At 40.8% G+C, this 17,720-nt stretch overlaps 1 long non-coding RNA gene across 1 annotated transcript; it reads left to right on the forward strand.

Moving 5' to 3' along the window:
* The first annotated feature begins 9,294 nt into the window (after positions 1-9,294).
* LOC119616771 lies at positions 9,295-12,607 on the forward strand. The gene is made up of 3 exons (XR_005232791.1): positions 9,295-11,900; positions 11,994-12,153; positions 12,248-12,607. It is a non-coding gene; the product is annotated as an uncharacterized LOC119616771 (long non-coding RNA).
* The last annotated feature ends 5,113 nt before the right edge of the window (positions 12,608-17,720 follow it).

Here is a 17,720-nt window from a genome sequence, read left to right on the forward strand (position 1 = left end):
GGACTTCCGCATTTTCGTCGAAGAGGCCTGTTAGGATGAGCTGGCGCTACGAGGTATTTTCACCAATTCTCTGTCAGAACATGTTAAGGATCAGCTCGCCTCTCGGGATGAGCCCAGGAGTTTAGACGAACTTATCACGCTAGCTATTCGTATAGATCAAAGACTTCGAGAACGTCGGATAGAGAGGGACTCAGTTACCCACAATTCCCAGGTTTCCGGGTTACGCCCCACGGAGGTTCCTTAGGCCAATCATGCCAGGTTTTCGGTTGAACCAGAAATGGAGCCGATGCAGATGGGGTAAACACGCCTAACACCCGAGGAGAGACAGAGACGTTTTTCGACACGGGCATGTATTTATTATGGATGCCAAGGACATTTTGTGGCTAACTGCCCGGTTCAGGGAAACGGACCAGCCCGTCAATAGATCAGGCAATGTTGATGGGTTTGCAAGATTTATCCCCTGATTCATTACTCTTGTTACCCTATTGTTAACCTATTATCATCGTTGAACAAGTAAAACTACCCATGGCTTTCCGTGGCTCTCGTTACATAACGCTATTCTGAACTGCTCGGAGAGGCGAGTGGAGGCTTGGAGTAAGTTCTGTCTCCAACACTGTCTTAGATCTAAGGTTCCTCAGGTTTTTAAGAAGGAGGAACCTATGGAGGAGACTGCTCTATCTAAGGTTCTGCAAGACTATCATGATTTGACTCCCGTATTTAGTAAACACAAGGCTCTCTCGCTTCCTCCTCATAGGCCATACGACTGCTCTATTGAGCTGTTACCTGTGGCTCCTTTTCCTTCTAGCTGGCTATTTAACATCTCTGGGGCCAGAGAGAGAGGCCATGAAAACTTACACTGAGGATTCCTTATCCTCTGGCATTATCCATCCATCTACATCCCCCTTAGGGTCTGTTTTTTTTTCGTTGGCAAGAAAGACAAGACATTAAGGCCATGTATTGACTATCGGGGACTCAATCAGATCACCGTTAAAAATAAATATCCACTCCCTCTCATTGATTCAGTCCACACCCAACTTTCCACACCCAACTTCATTGTGCAGTCACTGATTGGCCCACCACCATCAATCGCAAGGAGCTCCAGAGGTTCTTAGGATTCACTCATTTCTACAGATGTTTCATTCGAGACTACAGTCGGGTTGCCACCCCATTAACAAGACTCACCTCTACTTTCCAAACGTTTACCTGGATTCCTGAGGCTGACAAGGCATTCAGCACCTTTTTTGTGTCACCCTGACCCTGGGAGACAGTTTGTGGTGGAGGTGGAAGCGTCTGACTCAGGGGTAGGGGCGGTGTTATCCCAAAGATCGGAGAAGGGTAGCAAGATGCACCATCGCGCCTTCTACTCCCGGCGACTGTCTCCTGTGGAGAGGAATTATGATGTTGGGGATCGGGAATTATTGGCTATAAAATTGGCATTGGAGGAGTGGAGGCATTGGTTGGAGGGCACGGAACTTCCATTTATGATCTGGACTGACCATAAGAATCTCTCCTACCTGCAAAATGCGAAAAGTAACTCCGTCATATTAACTATTGTCGACAGATTCTCCAAGGCAGCACACTTCGTTCTCCTCACCAAACTCCCATGGCATTCGAGACGGCTCAGCTTCTGGTCTCCAATGTTTTTCGACTCTATGGCAGTCCCCTCGACTCTGTGTCCAACCGAGGACCCCAGTTTATCTCACAAGTATGGAAGGCATTCTGCAACGCCCTGGGAGCTAATGTCAGTGTCACTTCTGTGTACCACCCTCAATCCAACAATCAGTCTGAGAGATGTAACCAAGAGCTGGAATCTACACTCAGGTGCATAATTAACAACAACCTCTCTACCTGGTGCAAGCACTTAACTTGGGTAGAGTATGCCCATAACAGCCATACCTCATCAGCCTAAGGATTCTCACCATTTGAAGTGTCTCTTGGCTATAACCCACCTCTTTTCCCCAGCTAAGAGTCAGAGAGCCTGGTACCTTATGTACAAACCCATCTGCGTCCCTGCCATCACATCTGAAGACTGACCAAGAGAGCCCTTCTAAGAACAGCCCAGAAGAACGAAAGGTTTGCGAACCGTCACTGCTCAACAGCACCTTCATACCAGGTTGGTCAGAAGGTATGGCTATCCACCCGTGACAATAATCTGAAAGATACTCCACGAAAGCCTGCACCCAGGTTCACTGGACCATATCCTGTGGAGCGTGTCATTAGTGCCACAACCGTCAGACTCCAGTTACCCTCCTCCATGAGGACTCACCCTACCTTCCATGTGTCCCAAGTCAAGAGAGCCCGTTGTGCCCACCTACCAGCCTACTCCCACCCGCCCAGCTGGTGGATAACCACCCCGCTTTTACTGTCAGCTGCATCTTGGATGTACGATGCCCTGGGTGTGGATTCCAATACCTCGTGGACTGGGAAGGGTACAGCCCTGAGGAGAGGTCATGGATTCTGAGATCCTTCATTTTGGACCCTACACTCATCTCGACATTCTACAAGGACCATCCAGATAAGCAACCTAGATCGCTTGGAGGCGATGCTTGAGGAGGGGGTACTGTGGCAATCTGCCATTTGGCCTCCTGTGGTTGCCCCTCCTGTTTTCCCCTGATTGGTTGGCAGACTAATTACTCACAGCTGCAGCGGATCAAGTTCATCTTCTCTCTGGTACTTAAGGCAGTATGGGTAAACGACGCTAGAGCATCGTTTACCCATGGTAAGCCATCTCAGCCTCTTACAAGCTTTGTTTAACTGAATTAATCTAACCTGTCTTTGTTCCTGTGTCGGTCCAGAGTTCCTGAACCTGTGAACAATTGATTCGATCTGTTTGAAGACTCCTACCTGTGAATTACCCAAGAGCTATTTACCTGTTGATGATCCAAGCCGAAGCCAGTTTGCCTCCGACCAATCTAGAAGTTCACTTACCTGAACACGTCCACCTGTATATACACACCATGGGAATCCGGGACCTCTGAGCACAAACTACCTCCACAACCCATAAGACAACTTACCTGCACCAATTATGCCTGCAAGAGATTCTCACCAACAAACCAGTCACTTACCAATTGTTCCTCTCTTTCAGACCATGCCAAGCAATCCCGCTTGTGCTGTAAATAAAACGACTTACCTCTACTTTATCTCCTGAGTTTCTTCATTAATGGGTTACTCGCCTTTGACATTTCCGTATTTATGATACTCAGGCCTTATCTGAGCAGGAGGGTGAGAGCAACCCTCCATATCAGGATAACATCACCATACCTGCTGTGACTGGGGAGGAGGATGGTCAAGATTTGCTGTTTGTTCAACCTGCTGAAGTTGCATGTGGAAATGTGCCGTGCCAGGCTCTGACCTACCTTCACCTAGCTGGGCTGATGAACCCTGTACAACCGTACCATAACTCTCCAGTAATGGGGTCCTTGTATCCTTTTATGGACCTTCTGATACAAGCAGGGATGGAATCCAGCATTACTCCTTTTGCCACCTGGAACTGGTTGGGAAGTCAAGACGCAATAAACAATGGGATGCACCAATTGGGTCCAATGAAAGACATGGACTGGAGATAAAGCAGACCTTGAAGGACACAGAGCCTGGGAAAGGAAGAGGGAGTAAAGAAGCTAGCATCAATGGGCTTTTGTATGATTCATGCTTAACTCTTCTCTTTTTTTTCTTCTCAGTACCAAGATTAAGGAGGGTGTTATAACTTTACCCTGTTATGCATAATCATCAGTAGCAGGCATGTTTTAAAGTCCATTCTTTGTTCATGTTATGAAGAAGGAGGTAACTAAAAGTTGTTTTGCATAATCATGAAGGGATGTATAATAAAACTCTGTCACAAGAAGAGGGAGGAGGTCTTTTTTGGGGCTTACGTCTTGACGTGGTGTCTGTTAGAAACCTTTTTCTTATTTTTCTATTTTTGTCCTTTATTTTTTACATTTTTAATCATATAACCTGTAACCGAGACATTACATACTTTTTACACCTTTATTAAAGTTTGGCTGTGAGGCGTATACCTGATCTGTGACTCGTGGGTCCTTTCCTGCGTCCTTGGTAAGTCCCTCCATTTATTTTCTGACTCTGCTGGTTTACTTCTGGTGTGGTGGCACAATAAAGGAACGAGCTGAGCTAAGTTAGGGGTGCCAGGGTACTCCCCGCCCCTTCCTGGTTCCAATCTTAAAGCCTCAGAGAGGAGTGACAGAGGGGACTCTGGGCTCATCCTGGATGCGGGCTCTGTTTGGCCTGTCATGTCCTCGCTGGGTCCTCGGGCCATCTCTTGGCTAAAAGGAGCAGTGATTCACTGTCTGGAGTCACGTTTCAATCGGTCAGTTGCATCTGCAGCTTTTTATTTCAAATCCTACTCATTCGGTAGTCTGACAAGTCTGTCATGGTAATTTGAGGCTTGTCGGACATCTGGGTGGTTCACAGTAGGTGAAAGGTGTTCAGCAGAGGCTGGATTCACCATGAGCGCGGAATGAGCTCATGAGCGTGAATTTGACTCGGCAGCGGATGCTGACTCAAGCTGTCTGGACCCTCGGGCCTTTCTACACAAAGTATGAAATCAAGCATGAAAAGGGTTATCCTGAACTTTGTTAAAAGGTGCAGCCTGAAAGAGTTTACTTTACTCAACAAATGATTATATATACGTACCAATACATCAAAATTGTCTGACTTTTCCATACCAAAGGGTTTTTCCATGGACTTTGCTATTGTTGACCTCTTTTTAGTCACTTCAGCTGTTTTCATCAGTAAATGAATGGCAATTGCAGCACAGTGGTTAGCTCTGTTGCCTCCCAGTGAGAAGGCCACAGGATTGCCTCCTGGCCTGGGTCTGTTCTGGGTGGAGTTTGCCTGTACTCCTTCTGCATGTGTGGGTGTACTCTGGTTTCCTCCCACAGACTGAAAAACATGGTAATGATAAATTGTTCCTAGGTTTAAGTGAGAGTGTGAATGGTGTCCCTGTGATGGACTTGCGACCTGTGCAAGATGTTCCCCACCTCTTGCACAGTGGCAACCTAAAAATGAGAAGTGGGTAAAAAAAATGGATAGGCATCAATATGAGAAAAATATTGTGCAGATTATTTTTCTTACTTTACACAGTAAAAATTGCTGGGTTATTTTGATAACTTGTTTGCTGGATTAAAGCTGTTGTGTCACGTTCTTTTCAGTTTTTTTTAATAGTCACTCTGCAGCTCCGAGTTTCAGGAGGAAAGGTTCTGACTATCATCAGTTAAGATTACCCAGCCTTTTGGAGACTCTGGATGGTGTCCTGGAAGGGATGTCATCTGAGGATTCTGTTGTTCTCCTGGGTGACTTCAGTGCCCATGCTAGTAATGGCAGAGTTATTTGGAGAGAAGTGACTGGGAGGAACGGCCTCCTTGATCTGAACTTGAGTGATGTTCTGTTATTGGACTTCTGTGCTAGGCATGGCCTGTCCATAACGAACACCATGTTCTCTGAGGCATTCTGTGGGGGGTGCTACGGGAGAGTTGTTCTTAAGAGCTAGTCCCTGTGTAACCAAAGCGTTGTCGTTGTCAGTTTGGGTTGGAGTTCGTCAGGGCTGTCCTTGTCTCTGAATGGAATCTGTGTAGACGTGGAAAGGATAATGTCTGGTTCGGGAACCTTAGGGTCTCAAACAAGTAAAGTTAGGACAGTTCTAACAGCAGTAAGCGCCAGCTAGCTAGCACCAACCCAAGTTGGAGTTATTTAATAATCCAGACTTTGGGTTGTTCTTTTTAACTCAACAATTTAGTAGCTCTAATTCAACAAATCAATCATTTTTAACCCAATTTAAAAAACGAAAATACTACCTTAACTCTGTCTGCTGAGTCAAACTGATAACACAACATGGCTGAAGTAAAAATACTCAAGGTTGGCTCTGTCCAAATTTCACCCAGCGCTGGGTTACAAATTAGATTATTTTTTACCTAGCAGCTTTTAGTGTGTATGATTTTTTTTTACTGTTTTTATGAAATTGTAATGACTACCTTTCATTTTTACCAGTCAAAATAAGTTTTATTGTATTATAGCAATAATATAAACTAAAGCATTTAAAAAAGGATAATTAAATCCAGCTTTGCATACAATGTTTTGACATAATCAAGTAAAGTAAATCTAACATTTCATTTTTTAGAGTGCACTTATTTAGCAGACATTAAATGATTTAATGAATGGTTAAAGCATTTAAAGAAAATTCACAGCTGTTAGTATCACTGATCAAAACATTCAAATATAAATAAGTTTCTTTAAGTTTTCTTTGTGAATCACCTTCTTCAAATGAGACATTTGCATACGTGAGACAAACATCATCCATGCACGCGTGCACACACCTAAATCCAGGATTATTTGAGGACACTTGTCCATCCATGTCGCCTAAAAGGAGTGAGAGGGGAGCTGCACGACACGCGCAGAGCTTGTTAAACTCACACCGGCTCCCATGGAGAGCACTGGGGTAAGTTCCATTACTGTAACTGTCCACGGTTCTGAAACTGTTACAGGCTTTCTGCTCCACACCACCACTTCGTCCCCCTGAAATAACTTAAAACCTTGAGTTGACATTTCAATGCTTTTTAATGTATTTTCACCCTATTTATCACCCACCACCGAAAGGTGATCATGTTTTTGCCCATGTCTGTGTGTGTCTGTGTTCGCTTTTCAGTATTGTTAGCAAAATATTTCAGGAACCACTGGACAAATTTTAATAAAACTTACCAAAAGTAATTATTGGATGTACCTCTACAACTGATCAACTTTTGGAGTCAACCTTATTCAAGCTGGTCACCACAGCCAACTGACCTTAAAAACACAAAATGGATATAACTCAGTTTTACACATATTCACCTACAATTTGGTGTGGTAGTAGCTAGGTGTTAATGACAACACATATTCCAAGTGCTTATTCCAAGATTATTGCTTAGAACTTTAGCAATAACTGTTGGGCCATTAACCTATTTGTCTGTTAGCAAAACATTTCATGAACCACTGCATGACTTTGTATAAAACTTTCAGAAAGTTAGCATTGGACATAAATCTACAAGAGATTAACTTTGGAGTTCATTCCAATTCAAGATGACCACCACAGCTAATCAACATCAGTCAAAACAAAAATGGACATGACTCAGTCAGCTGTACATGTATTTAGCTATTGTTTGGTGTGGTAGAAGCAGAGATTTATTCCCAACAATTACTCCAAGTGGTAACATATTGCACAAGGTAATTGTTTCAAACCTTGTCAGTAACTACTGGAGTCAACTCATTTACATCCACTCGCCTTTATTTACAGAACAAACAGACATAGATAAAAATAAACCTGCTTATTTTACAGATATTGAGCTAAAATTTGGTGTGGTAATAGCTGAGCATAATCTCGAACACATATTCTGAGCATTACACATAAGGCAATACATTTTCCTAAACCTTTAGCATTAGCTCTTGGAGCCATTCTGTTAGCAAATAATCTCATAAACAACCAGCTGGATTTTGATTAAGAGTCCCCACAGCTAATTAACATTAGCTAACATAAAATGACTGTAGCTCAGGTAGTTTTACAAATACTGAGCTACAATTTGGTGTAGAATGTCATCCCAACATACCATATACTCTCACCACTATGACATCTCACACAATCTCCCATGAGAGCATGCATAACGTCATTTACAAGGTTTGACCAAAACGGCTATATCCTCATCATGAATTGGTTTTCATTTAAAACTCTGGTATGAAAGCAAGTATTTCTTTGAGACATGGTAGGCCTTTATTGTTAAAATATGTGTTTCTGCAAGCTTCAGGAGGATGGGTGAAACTGAATGAAACCTATGTTGGACACGGTGTGTTTTAGTGTTTGCATTAAGTTGTTGCATCCGTATGACTGCTACAGTAAGATGAACCATTGTTGATGCGTGGTTGTCAAGTCAACTTAAGTATTGCTGACTCACCAGCAGAAAGTTAGTACAGGTCAACAATTAATCTGTAGAGTTTGCTATTTTCATTAAGCTATACTTGCAAAATATCATATTTATTTCTCAATTTTATTTTCTAACTTACATCTACAAACACAGAGACTGGCAAATAGATCTTGAGCTCCAACTTCAAATGTATTTGTTAAGCAGTTCCATAGTTGAAATAATTTACAGATTAAAATGCAAAGCAGAGACATTTTGGTCTTTAATACAGATAATTTTATAGGGATTTGGGTTTTCTTTGTTTTAGTTTATTCTGTTATCTGGTTTTGTGTGTTTTTGTTTTGGATCCTGTCTTGTTTCGTGTTCATGTTTGATTTACTCCTCCTCAGTCTCCCTCCTGGTTTCCCTGCCACGCCCATCTTCACCTGTCCCTACTTGGTAATCATTTCACCTGTTCCCACTCACCTCGTTATCCTCAGTATGTTAAAACCTGGTCATTTCCTCCCATACTCTGCTGATTCATTGTTTGTCGTTTTTAGTGTGTGTTCTCATCTTGCCTGATCCTGCTCCCTGCCTCAGTTTGTATTTTTGTTTCCATCTTAGTTTTGAGTTAGTTTATGTTTCCTATTTGTGTGCTGCCACGTCAGCTTTTGGTTTTGTTAATTCTTCAGTTAAAAAAAATTAGTTTCTTTTTTAAGAAAAACATGAGTCTGGGTTCGTCTCTGTCATCCCATCTCCCGACAAATTTGATGTCTGTTTCATTTTTTTTCTCCAAAACAAAACTTTTGAGTGCTCATGGTCATAAAGTCTCTGTACGCTACAGTTATTTTAGCAATATTAATCCCAAACAAGCTTTCTTTAATTGCACTAGATGTAATTATAAAAGTCATGTTCTGCACAATATTCTGCAGACCTTTTAGCAGGATCCCTTTCAGTTCCTATTTACTGACACTGAGAAGCAATGAAAACAGCAAAAGGTTGCCTTTCAGCTGAATTTCTAACATGTGAACTATACTATAGGGAAAAAAAGATGCATAAATATCACATCTTTGTGTTTGGAATCATTTCTCCATAAGATAGTAAAATCAGACTTGAATAAAAACTCTGATGATTGAACATGAGCTTCTCTCTCTTTTATTCTGCTACAGCAGATAACACAGAACAGAGCAGGGGGAAAAACTTAGCAGAGGTTCAAGGCATCAGGTAATAATGAAAGGATAGGCCAGTACTTCAAAGACCACGAGGTCCACATCACACAATTATACAATACAATTAGGATTAAAGGGGCAAAATGGAGATAACAGCAAATAGGGATGAATTATCACACAAGGAAAGATGTGACTCTCTTCTGACCTTCATTAAGAGAGGGAAAAAAAATCTAATTTAGAGCTGGGCTTCCTTGCAGGGGGATTTTAGCCTTCCACAGGAGACTCTGACTCAGTAGATAAGATTTGTCAAGTGTAAATTTGAATCAAGTCTGCTACTAAACAATAACATCAAAAGTGTATTTACACTAAAAAACAATTAATAACAATTGTTGTGCATACAGTGTACAGAACTACACGGTTACAGTTTGTTTCCTTCCTGAATTGAGTTCCAAAGACCTTTTAGGTGCATTTCCACTGTAACACAGAACCTCTTTACCCTGGGAATTATTTACCCCAGCTGTGTTTCCACTACAGTCTGAGCTTCAGGGAAGGTTAGGAAAACTCAAGGGTCGTCCAAACGGGGACAGTTTTTGTAAATACTCAAAAGTTTTTTTTTGTTTTTTTTTTATTGTTTCAGCCTTGCATCCACACAGAAGCAGCATTTTAGGAGCCCTAAAATTGTAATTTTTGAAAACATGTTCCAGGGTAAAAAAAAATCTTGAAATACCATCTTTGTGTTTTTGTGCAGATGGCTTTTTGAAACTGTTGATGTCATAGCCTCACCTCCAATCTAACCTTTCACCCAAGGGTGTCCTCTTTTACATGCTGTGTTTACAATTCACACCCAACGTGTAAGCTATACTCACAAGCTCCATGCCTTGCCTGTTTGTTGGATATTTTTGTGGCAGAGAGATGGCATGACATACAGACCTGGTTTAATTACTGTTTCAGATCCTTTTTGCTTTTTTCGTGTGGATGAAGACATTTCTACAAACAGTGCCATGTTTATGGTGATATTTTTAGAAATGAAAAAAAAAGGATTGTTTTAGAAAAGCAAATGTGAATAAGGCCTAAGTTGCTAACGTGCTACACAGAGGTAGCTGCCTTGATTCTTTTCATCTGCAAAGTTTGAAAAGAATCTCGTTGGAAAGTTTTGTTGGAAATTTCTGGGGATTCAACTACTCAGAAATGTTTAGTGTTCCACCAAAACCCTGAACATACCAGGTAATTTCAAAAGTACTACCTCCCCACTGACGCTATTGTTCTGAGGGAAAAGTCTACCCTAATAATCTGTTTGGGCCCTGGTTTCAGCTGTGTAAGTGATGGGGTAGAAATACTACATTCTTCAGATCCGACTGCTCCTGACCTGTGCCTCAAAACAATCTCATCACAAACTTGAACCTCATTAACAAAACCCTCTGTTTAATAACAATTTGACCTTCTGATCAATCAGTCAGAAAAAATCAAAGCATGGTCATTATTTTTAATCAAAGCAATGATGTGGTTTCCCATCAGTTAGATAAGTCTGGGGATGTGTTGCTGTCTGCCTTGTTGCGTCTAATGTGTCCACTCCTCCAACACCATCTGTCATCCTGTAATATCCTGCTTTACTTTTTTTCTTTCCACCAACTGTTTAGATAACTTCTGCCTGTGCCAAATGATCATCTATATGCTTCTCTTGGTAGGATAATATTTATATTACTGATGTTTCTGCTGTGAAGTCTGTCTAAAGGGCAAGTCTCTTTTCTAATGAAATACTGTAAATGACAGTTCCTGTTTTCACATGAACACATTGGTTTGTTTTTGTTTGTTTCTTTTCCGGGACCATATGTAAATTAACGACTTTACAACTTTTGAATTCACCTATTTGTGACAACATCTGTGACATGTTTATATTGATTCATTAGCTCTCCACACAGCCAGGAGCCATGTCTCATCAGAGAAGGTCAGTAGGAGTGCACGGTCAGTGTTGGCATTCAAGCTTTCCTCTTTAATTACTGGTAAACTAATTTTTTATTATAGGCCTTCATGAAATATATGTTTTTAATAATTAGATTTGCTGGTTAATTAGAAGTGTAGAAACTTATAAAGGCAGAATTTAGTCAAAGACCACATTTTTGTGGCTGACTTCCCAATAAAACTAAAATAATAATTATTCTGAACATCTTATTTACATATCTGTGCTATTTTTGTATATGATCTTTTATTTATTCCGTTTTTGTCTTTTTTTCTACTCTTTTAGTTTAGGGACCAGTACCTCCACTGATTTGGGACCTCAACCTCAAGATTTTCTACAAAGCTGTCAAGTTACATCAATGAGCTTTTTCCTTAACATATACTTTTCCATACTAGCGGCAGTGGCGGTGTGGTATGGCAGCCGGGAAGGTCTCAGCTTCGATTCCCCAACATGCCCATTTCTCGTGATGCCCTTGACACCTAATCCCTAACTATGCTTAAATAGCTGCCTATTGCTCCACTTGTGTGTATCTCACATGTTTGATGGATCAAATTCCATCATTCTATGGGTACATACAATGATGACAACATATAGCACTTATCTTATCTTGTAACTTGTAAATGTCTTAGATTTCTCCAAGTCAGTGGGCTTGATTGTGTATAATTATTGCCCGCCACCAAAAAGCAAAGGTAGACAATAGTGTTTTTGCCCATATCTGTGTGTCTGTAGATGTGTTTGTGTGTCTGTCTGTTCCTAAAATTTCACATGAATTTTAATGAAACTTTGAGAAAGTAATTATTATGGGTCCATCAACTGATAAACATTTAGAGTCTGATGAGCCCAGCCAGTAAGCCTGCAGCTGGACTCAGATCTTCACTGAAGCATCGAGCCTTATGGGTTAGAGACTCAGCCTCAGATCCCTGTGTGTTTTGAAAGAAAGCCTTGCTACGTTGACCTTTGTATTTTTGTCCCTCCTTCTCTCTGCCACAGGAGCGGCTGTTCTGATGTTTGTAAATATCTGCCTGTCTGGATCTACGGATGCACTTACCTGTTTGGGCTTACCTGTCACTGGATGTCTGGACCCGCTTTCTGGAACTCTCTCTTCCTGGACCTCGCTGTCTCCACGTATCTCTACTCACCTCACCTGGCTGTAAGGAAAGAAACACAAAAACATTTATCTATGTTCAACTACTAGAAACTGAATCTGTACCCAAGACTCACCTTGCTCCCTTCTTCCGTTTCAGATCTAACTGGCCTCCTGTCACTTTGCACATTTTTGAAAAGCCTGTAAATAAAACAACTTACCTTTACCTCGTCTCCATGTCTGGTTTCCGGTTCCACTCCTAAGACAAACTCTGGTTTATGTCAAGTCCTATATTTTGACCTAAAATTTTGTGCGGTTCTAGCTGAGGTTGATCACCAGCTCATAATTTAATTGGTAACAGATCGCTTTAGGTCTTTGTTTAAATAAATAAATTCCTTTAAGGAATGCTAGGCCTTTAATTTATTTTTCGTTTTAGTGGAGACTTTTAACACCTGAATTATGGGACCTGTACTGGAAAAAAGAAGTGTGTAGGTAAAGACTGAGTTGACTCATATGTGCAGTAATGGGGCAAAGACAGTTAAAGAATCTGAAAGCTTTTGAAGCCAGGCAGAGTGACAGAGACAGGAAGAAAAAAAAAACACAATCCCACAAATCTGTATCAGTGAATGATTAATTAATTTCAGCTGAATGATCTGTTCTAGGCCTGTGAGATATCACTTTCTATTTCTTTTACACTTTTACTGAAGATCTCAAGAGACTGGTAGTTCAAAAGGCGCCTCAGTTTGGAAATGGGTTCAGAAAGTCTGTGCCATACATTGGGCTTTGATGTATTTTAACTGTTCTAATCTCACTGTTCAGAAATGTGGAAATAAATTTGGTCCATTGTGTATTTGCTCTTTTATTCCTTCGTCTTCATGTAACATTTGAGCTACTTTTGATCGTCTTTCCTGACATTTCATTCTGGAAGATTCTAATTAAATCATATCTACAATATGTGTATTTTTATTATCTGCTGAGTTTGACCCACATGATGTTCGAGCTGGAAGATGATTTTGCAGGTCAATTAATAAAGGGATATTCCAGCCATTTTGAAGTGTGGCTTGGAAAGGTTTTGAACAAATAATATTGTAACTCGTGCAGATATATCTTTAAATGACAATTCATAGAAATGTTACTACACAGACTTTTACATGTCTGTCAATTTTTGATTACATAATTTACATGGATTTCAATGTCATGTGGTCAAATTAGGCCTAAGATGGGAGGCATGTACAAAACAGCAGGAAGGTGAAGAATACCATAGGTTTATTAAAATAAAAAAATTAAAAAAGCTTGTGAACCAGAAACACAGCAAGGACAACAACAAGGATCCACCAAATGACATCAAGAAGCTAACACCATATGTAAACTGAGAGGTGTGATTGTTGAATGAGAACAGATGATAAAGTACTGATGAATAACAGGGGAGCTGAGTAAAGTAATCAGGGAACCGAGGGAAACACTGGTTGAAAAACTGGAAAGCAACGTAACAGAACTAAAACATAAACCTGGCAGAAAACACTCAAATACCAAAAAATGGCAAACCTGAAAACAATGTACAAAAATAATCCAAAAACCCACAATCACAGCATTTTGTGGTTGTCTGCAAGGTCAAATAGTGGCAGCAGCATCAAGCTGTAGCAATCCTATACAACCTGTACAACTGCCCCAGATTGTACAGGATTGCTACATCAAGCTGTAGCAATCCTGTAAAACCTGGGGCAGTTCCAACCAGATTTTCATAATGTTTCTGCCAAAATAACAATGACACTGAATTGTTTTAAGATGGCAGCAATTTGCTTTGCCAGTGGGCTTTCAAATATCCATATAATTCCATGTAAACAAACGTGTACTGTGAAATTAATCATGGTGGAAAGGATCTTAAACAAATGTTTGCATTATCCTCTATTAAATTTTGGTAGCAGTAGTCAGTTCATAATACAACTTTATCCTTGTAGGTACCCTGTGAGTACACCTGTAGGTACCAGTTAAGTACCGGGTACATACCCTGTAAATAAAGCCTGTAGATACCCTGTAAACACCTCAAATTAGTACCAGGTACTTACTGGATAAGTACCAAAAACATCTGGCGTAAGTAGCAGGAAAGCTAATAGTAGTTTGTGATCTTTCCAAGCTGTGCTTCAAAATGGATGAATTATCCCTTTATTTAAAGAAAAGATATATCTAGACATTTACTGCACAGTTTTGCTACCAGCAGCTTGTCCTATGCCACTCACGTTTCCCATATCTCTCACATTTCGATATATTCACTCCCAGGTAAATGTGTGATAGCTGTTTATTCAAAAGCAAACCAAACTTGTAAAGAGGTTTTAGCCCTGAGTCAGAATTCTGCCGGGGTGGACGAAGATTGAAACTGGTCCGACTCTCCTCTCTCGAATTGAAGGGCCATTGTAGCGAGTCAAACAAAAGGTTTTTTTTTTTATCAGAGGCTCTCAATGTAACCCCCCCCCCTCTCTTCACTCTCTTGGCCACCAACTCGTTCTTCTCTTCCTCTCTTTTCTCATTCATTTATTCCTCTGTGTGTGGAAATAGGCTGGGCAACAATTAATTTCAGAGTGAATTCAGGCGGGATCTATTACCCCTCTCTGCCTCTATTGCTCTAATGGAAATCTATTTCACTTCTCTTTTGTGTCCAATATAATTTAATGCCCATTTTATTAATGGCCTGAAATAATTACGGAAGGCTTTTGTGATTCTTGAGTATGTTTCATTTAATTGTGTAATAACTGTCTAATCAGAGCTCCCATCTGAAGCCATTATGGCATTAAAATTAACAATTACGCCACAAATGTCTTGGTGAATGTGTTGGGGTCTATAGAAATCGCTGCTGATAACAAGACACATATAAATCATTCATGAGAATTTTTTGCAGAAAAAGAGCGGTGTGAGAGATAGGAGGATGGGAGGGAGAAAAAAAGATGAGAGAAGAAAGGAGGAGAAGAAAGAGGCTGAGTTTTCTTTATTCCATTGAAAAACGGGGATGGCCAGAAGATAGGGCTTTCTAAAACTGTGTCACCCTCTCCAGCTCCTTTCTTCCTCTGTCTCTCTCTATCTCCCTTTAATTTGCCTTCCTCTTTATTTTTGAAGTGACAGATTTCACTTTGGGAATTCATTAACCGTTAACTTGAGCGATAAAATATCTATCAGGCCCTCTGCCCGGTTCCTTTTGCTAAGCTGCGTGGTGCTCCGGTTCAACGTTGTGGGTGACCGAAGGCAATTAAAGAGGCTTCACACTCGCTCCCTCAGCCAGCGTCACATTCTCTGTGAAAACAGGAAGGCTGCTCAGCGTACCAGCAAGAATTGTTTTCCTAGTAGCCAAGTATACAAATTTCATGGTATGGGGGAACTCCATTTGCCACAAAAAAAAAAGCCCTCGTCAGTTATTCTGTGTCATTTCCAAGCTAATATACTCCAATTGGTTTTGGTGAATCTATTTTAGTCGCATAAGGTTTTGGCCTTATTTGTTCTCCATTACCACAAAGGGCCTCCCCGTCGAAACCAGACTTTTCAAGAAATCAAAGTCGAAAAAGTGACTTTGATGTAGATGATGTCCCATGTTATTCAGAAGCTTGATTCTATTTTGATTTTAGCTGATCTCTCCATCTTTGTGTCAAACAGTCTTGGATAAGTTGGCTGATTTAGCATTCGTCTTCTTCCTTTCCAGAGGGATTTTTCAATAAAAAGTTAAGACCTTATAATATCAAAGTTAGAATTTTACCTTTGAGCAGAACTATGCAGCAGGGGCAATAATGAAACATCCAACATGCTTAGAGAGCGCAAAAATTGATTTCAATTTAAATAGAATAGAATAACTTTATTGTTCATTTAATTTGCATAAAATAGAAATTCACCTTTGGTATTTATCAAGTCTAAAATTAACAAACTATAAAACCACTTAATGTAATGCTTAGTAAAACAAATACGTACAGTATTAGCAAGGGAGATGGGGGAGTCAAAAAATAACAAATAACAGTTTGAGAAATAGTAGATGAAAAAAGACTGGTGGTTGGTGAAGTAATTAAGTTCAGCTCAAAAACTCACAGCTGTGAGTGCGAACCTCAGAAAGCCCAGACAGAGAAAATGAGACAGAAGATACAAACTGATGGTAAAGAGAAACTCACTATGCTTAGGACAGCTGGTAAGTTTATACTGATGCCATCACACAATGAAAAGTCGATCTGTCTTATTTACTTGAGTTGTGCAGCAAATTCCATTTGTTTAAATGCTCCCAAAGCACACATAGGTAACAAAAACATAGCAACTGAGCAAGTTCTGTTAAGTAAAAAATGCTATCAGTGTGCAGGTAAAAGGCATTACACCTCTATGTGATGCTACTGATATAAATATTGAAGAAAAGGACAAAAGTCTTTGTCTGTACTGCAACAAATTCCTTCAACAAGCATCACAAAAGTCCTGGGTTACAAAGTCCACATTTTTCTAAAGCATACCACATATTTTTTTAAAACCTGAAGAATTTTTGTATTTTTTTCAAAGCGCAAAATAATTTGATAAACCAGTGTTTGAAAACGTTGTGTAACCTTGACTACAGTAAATGCTTTTCAGTGCAATTAATCAAATGGTTCAAACAAGTTTGGAATAACTTTTAATGCTGTATTAGAGTAAAATCAGTGGAAAGAAGTTGATGCCTGAAGGACATAAACAAATGATAAATTTAGTTTGTTTATGTTTGACAATTCAGGCATCTGAAACCCTGTATAACATCAAGATGTTACTATGACATGCAAATGCATTACAGTCAGTGCACACTGTAATTTTTTTGTGTATAAATTCTGTTTTGAATCCCACATTGAAACAGATGGGCTATCAGCTTCACTGGAAATTACTATTAAAAAGGGGCACTCACTGAATGCAAAAAGAGAAAAACTACTTCTGAAAAACATCACAGCCAGAAATGGAGCATCCTAATGAGAATTTAATGGTGATAAAATATCCATCCATCTTCTTCCACTTATCCGGGTTCGGGTCATGGGGGAAGCAGCCTAAGCAGGGAGACCCAGACTTCCCTCTCCCCAGCCACTTGGGCCAGCTTCTCCGGGGGAATCCCAAGGCGTTCCCAGGCCAGCCGAGAAACATAGTCCCTCCAGCGTATTCTGGGTCTTCCTCTGGGCCTCCTTCCGGTGGGACGTGCCAGGAACACCTCACCAGGGAGGCGTCCAGGAGGCATCCTCACCAGATGCCTGAGCCACCTCAACTGGCTCCTCTCAACGTGGAGAAGCAGCGGCTCTACTCTGAGTCCCTCCCGGATGACCGAGCTTCTCACCCTATCTCTAAGGGAGAGCCCAGACACCCTGTGGAGAAAACTCATTTCAGCCACTTGTATTCTCAATCTTGTTCTTTCCGTCACTACCCAAAGCTCGTGACCATAGATGAGGGTAGGAAGGTAGATCGACCGGTAAATCGAGAGCTTCGCCTTTTGACTCAGCTCTCTCTTCACCATGACAGATCGGTACAGCGCCCGCTTCACTGCAGACGCTGCACCAATCCGCCTGTCGATCTCCTGCTCCATTTTTCCCTCATTCGTGAACAAGACCCAGAGATACTTAAACTCCTCCACTTGGGACAGGACATCTTCCCCGGCCTGGAGAAGGCAC

The sequence above is a fragment of the Kryptolebias marmoratus genome, linkage group LG24 (assembly GCF_001649575.2).
Source record: "Kryptolebias marmoratus isolate JLee-2015 linkage group LG24, ASM164957v2, whole genome shotgun sequence".
Classification (NCBI taxonomy): domain Eukaryota; kingdom Metazoa; phylum Chordata; class Actinopteri; order Cyprinodontiformes; family Rivulidae; genus Kryptolebias; species Kryptolebias marmoratus.